A 4,981-nucleotide genomic window follows, 5' to 3' on the forward strand; every position below is an offset into this window, starting at 1 on the left:
AGTTAAAGCTTGGTCGCAAATGGGTCTTCCAAACTGACAATGACCCCAAAGCATACTTCCAAAGTTGTGGCAAAAGGGCTTAAGGACAACAAAGTCAAGGTATTGGAGTGGGCATCACAAAGCCCTGACCTCAATCCCATAGAACATTTGTGGGCAGAACTGAAAAAGCATGTGCAGGCAAGGAGGCTTACAAACCTGACTCAGTTACACCAGTTCTGTCAGGAGGAATTGGCCAAAATTCACCCAACTTATTTTGGGATGCTTGTGGGAGGCTACCTGAAACGTTTGACGCAAGTTAAACAATTTAATTGCAATGCTACCAAATACTAATTGAGTGTATGTAAACTTCTGACCCACTGGGAATGTGATGAAGGAAATATAAGCTCAAATAAATTATGTAGATGAGAGGGTGGTAGTGTACACAAGAGGGTGATAGTGTGTGCATTATTTAGGTCAGGTCAGAGAGAAAGGAATTACAGTACTCTGTAATCAGTCCAACAGCCAAACGTCACATGAAGCTGAACTCAGGCTGTTCTCTGGGAGAAATCCCAGCCAAACTGACAAAACATATTACCTCTCTCTCTCTCTCTCTCTCTCTCTCTATATATATATATATATATAAAATGGGAAGAGAAAATGAGAAGAGGGATAAGACTGATCACTCTCTCTTTCTCACACACACACACACACACACACACACACACACACACACACACACACACACACACACACACACACACACACACACACACACACACACACACACACACACACACACACACACACACACACACACACACACACACACACACACACACACACACACACGGCAGCAAATCCTATTTCCTCCACTACTCCTGGTTTCTCTTCTCCTACACCTTCATCTGGGCCTCCACCAGACAGATGTTTCTGGTTTCTTACTTCCTACACCTTCATCTGGGCCTCCAACAAACAGCAGGTCTTGAGGAGGCCAGGAGAGAACAGGTCTGGTGTTCAGTGTGTGTGTGTGTGTGTGTGTGTGTGTGTGTTCAATGAGCCAGTCTTGTGGAGCACATAAAAGAGCAGAGGGTTACTAGAAAGTCATTGTTCTGTCTGTGAAATGTCATCTGTGAGTGGTTGCCGACTGTCTAGAGTTGTCGATTCTCAACATCATCCTACAGTGCACCTAACGACTCTCTAAGAGGGGAAGTGTGGCACACACACACACACCACCACCCACAGTAACTTTTAGTAGGTCAACCCCAGGGTAGTTTTTACTTTTCTCAGGTACGTTAATGCAACAAGTTCTCAACCAATTTCCAAAAAATCTCCACCTCATTACTAAAGAAAAAATCTAAAGAAAGACAAATAAATCTGTAATTAATGGAAATATCATATTTAATTGATGACTAAAATTGAAATCATGTCTCTTATTTTCTTCAGGAAAGAGTACAAGTAGAGAAGAAATGTAAATAGTAGGAAAAAAGTAAATTACAAAACGTTTTTCCCTTACTTCTCTACCCTTTCTCTCCCTGTCTCTCTGATACCAGTCCTTGTTCTAAGAACACCTGGAATCCCATGGTGGCCCAGAATTTCTAGCTACCTGCCAGCAGTTACTTATAATCATAGAATTCCGTAGTGCTCCAAACAATTGGCCTGCTTTGTTCCTAGAACTCCTGGTATTCCGTGGCGGCCTGAACAGTCAGCCCTGGCATTTCTCAGCATTGTGCGCCTGTCTCTTCCAATCAGCTGTTTGCCTGAGGGCTGAGGCACACTAGTGATCTAATAAAGTAATACATCTTCTTATCAAAGATGCTTTGGGGGGACACTTGAGAGACAGAGAAAGAAACAGAGAGAAAGAAACAGAGAGAGAGAGAAAGATACAATACTTTGGTTAAAACGTTGATCCATCTCCGTTTGTCTTTCGGGGGTCTCTTGCCACTCAAGGGATGTTCATTTAATCATAGTGCTGTGGGCTAGAGAGACCTGAGGTATGTGTATGGCCTGCGGGTAAGATCACACAGGGCAGGTATCAGAGACAGATGGGGGCCAGGGGGCTAGTCGCTAGTATCTGTTAGCCCACATAGACAGAGAAAGGAGCAAGTTAGCATTATATAGCGTAGCTCTATCTAATGGCACTGAATGTGCCAGGGGTACCCACATGACAAAATATTACAGTTTACTATAGAATAATACAGTACTTACTATAGAATTATGTAGTAAACTGTAGTATACTGTAGAATACAATACTACACACTGTAGTATTTCTCAATCATGTGTATCACTTAAAATATATTAAGTATTGTAAGAATCTGGGTGTAGCTGGTGCAGAGGAGTCAGGACAGCAGAGATGAGTAACACAAGGAACTTTACTCAGAATACAAAAAATACAATGAAGTAACACCAGGCCCACAAACAACGGACCGAACTTACAATAAACAAACACGCACAAAAACCATGGGGAAAACAGAGGGTTAAATAATGACAATGTAATTGGGGAATTGAAACCAGGTGTGTAAAACAAAGACAAAACAAATGGAAGATGAAAAGTGGATCGGCGATGGCTAGAAGGCCGGTGACGTCGACCGCCGAACGTCGCCAGAACAAGGAGAGGGACCGACTTCGGCGTGACAAGTATATTATAGAATACTATAGTAAATACTACGGTAATGTCTGTTAAAACACTACAGTCTGCAAAACACTTAACTTGTTTTATTATAGTAAATACTACATTATTTAATTTGTATACAGCGCCTTCAGAAAGTATTCACTACCCTTGGTTTTTTTTACATTTTGTTGTGTTACAGCCTGAATTTAAATGGATTACATTTCGAATTTGTGTCACTGTCCTACATACAATAGGAATAATAAAAAATAATGTTTCACTTTGTCATTGTGAGGTATTGTGTGTAGATGGATGAGAAAAAAAAATTTAATCCATTTTGAATTCAGGCTGTAACAACAAAATGTGGAATAAATCATGTGGTATGAATACTTTCTGAAGTCCTGGATACCCTTGCCATTCCCCTCTCCCATATGTCATTTTGTGCCACCCATACGTATAGACCATACAGGTTATAGAAACGAGTAGAAGCTCAGAACTATCCATTCAGACCCCAGTCCTACCTCCCTACCTAGATACCTACCTACAGGCTATGGAACATTTGCTCTTTTAGTATTTCTCCAGTCGGTTTCCTCAAGGAGAAAGCCTCCACTTCTATGTCAAAGATAATAAAACAAAACACTGGTAAATACTACAGTATTCTAGTACTTACTACAAAACACTACATTGAATACTTCTGTAAAGTATGCAAATACACTATAGTGAATGCTAAAATATATACATGTAGTAATTCTAGAGTATTTAGACCATAGTATAATAAATACTTTTTTATATGAGTATATAAAAATGCAATGACACATATGTGATAGCAAATCCATTAGGATTATCTTCCATAGCTCCCATAAGGATGACAAGCACACACACTCACTTCTCCAAGTCTGACATATATGGTGCACAAACATGTACAGCAGTCATACATGGCTTATATTTAGATACCTAGAATAAATACATACACAGGTACAGACATATTGTATAAACCCATGGGAAGACCAATACTGATACTGTATGTCTATCAATATTATTGGGATATTGAATGATCTATCTATCTGTTTCTGCTTGGCTTAGTATATGACAATGACAGTCTGTCTGTGGAAAAAGGAAAATGTACTGTAATATTGCAAAATTACCACGGAACAATTTGGTGCATGTCTCTTTCAAATGATGCAAGACAACAGCAGTCATGGCAATCCATCCATTTCAATTTCAGTACTGGAATTAGAGGTTGGGAAAATCAATATGCTTCGCCGGGAGAGAAACAGCTACACAATAAGAAGTAATGAGAACCTGTCAAAGTAATAATTCAAGTAATTATGTGTGTTAACATATGCATACCTCCAACACACTGATCCCTGCCCTGAGTCCTGAATAACAACTACTGTTCATGAAACAGAAAAATAAGATATTCACTGAAAATGTAGTACTTACTTATGTTTTGATGGTTCTGTCATTGTGTCAATAGGAGCTCACCCATGAGGTAAACTTAGTAACATAGCTTCTATTAACAAAAATGACTTACGTCCTGTAAATAAATACACAATGTAGCATTAGCATTGGGCAGATTATGGCAACTTTAGTCCTGGAGAGCCTGGGGGTAAGCAGGCTGTTGTCCCAACCTTGTTCTAACATACCTTCTTTAACTAACTAGTCCTGACTTTAAATTCAGACAACACAGAGTTTAATAATATTCATAAATAATTGCAGCGGCAGCTACTGTATGGCTGAATTCCCAGGGTGCAAGAGGGTTGGCGTTGTCAACAAAGCAGCATGACAGAAATATTATGGCAAGTTTTGAATACCAGTAGTTTCTTTCAGAAGACATATTCTCAGTATCATTACAAACAGTAACCAGCCAAGTAGAAGAGCTACACAAGTCAGAAATAGAGATAAAATTAATCACTTACCTTTGATGATCTTAATATTATTCCACTCAGAAGACATTCATTTATTCAATAAATGTTCCTTTTGTTCGATAAAGTCTCTCTTCATATCTGAAAACCTCTGTTTTGTTCACTTGTTTTCTTCAGTAATCCACAGGCTCAAACGCAGTCACAACAGGCAGACCAAAAAATCCAAATTGTATCCATAAAGTTCATAGAAACATGTCAAACGATGTTTACATTCAATCCTCAGGTTGGTTGTAGCCTAAATAATTGATAACATTTCAATAACGTCGTCAATATAAATGGTGAACAAGAAAGGCACTCTCTCGGTCCCGCGCATGAAAAAGCTCTGTGACACGGTAGGTTCCACTCATTCAGACTGCTTTTACTCCATCATTTTTCAGAACACAAGCCTGAAACAATTTCAAAAGACTGTAGGGACAATAGAACAATTTAAGTCCTAAGTCAATGGATACTGTAATGGCATTGAATAGAAAGC

General features: G+C 39.2%; 1 non-coding gene across 1 annotated transcript; it reads left to right on the forward strand.

The window, feature by feature from the left end:
* Positions 1-3,137: 3,137 nt before the first annotated feature.
* On the forward strand, positions 3,138-3,192 carry LOC116354529 (U7 small nuclear RNA). Its single transcript, XR_004203865.1, has one exon. It is a non-coding gene; the product is annotated as a U7 small nuclear RNA (small nuclear RNA).
* Positions 3,193-4,981: the final 1,789 nt, after the last annotated feature.

Source organism: Oncorhynchus kisutch, linkage group LG17, assembly GCF_002021735.2.
Source record: "Oncorhynchus kisutch isolate 150728-3 linkage group LG17, Okis_V2, whole genome shotgun sequence".
Lineage (NCBI taxonomy): Eukaryota > Metazoa > Chordata > Actinopteri > Salmoniformes > Salmonidae > Oncorhynchus > Oncorhynchus kisutch.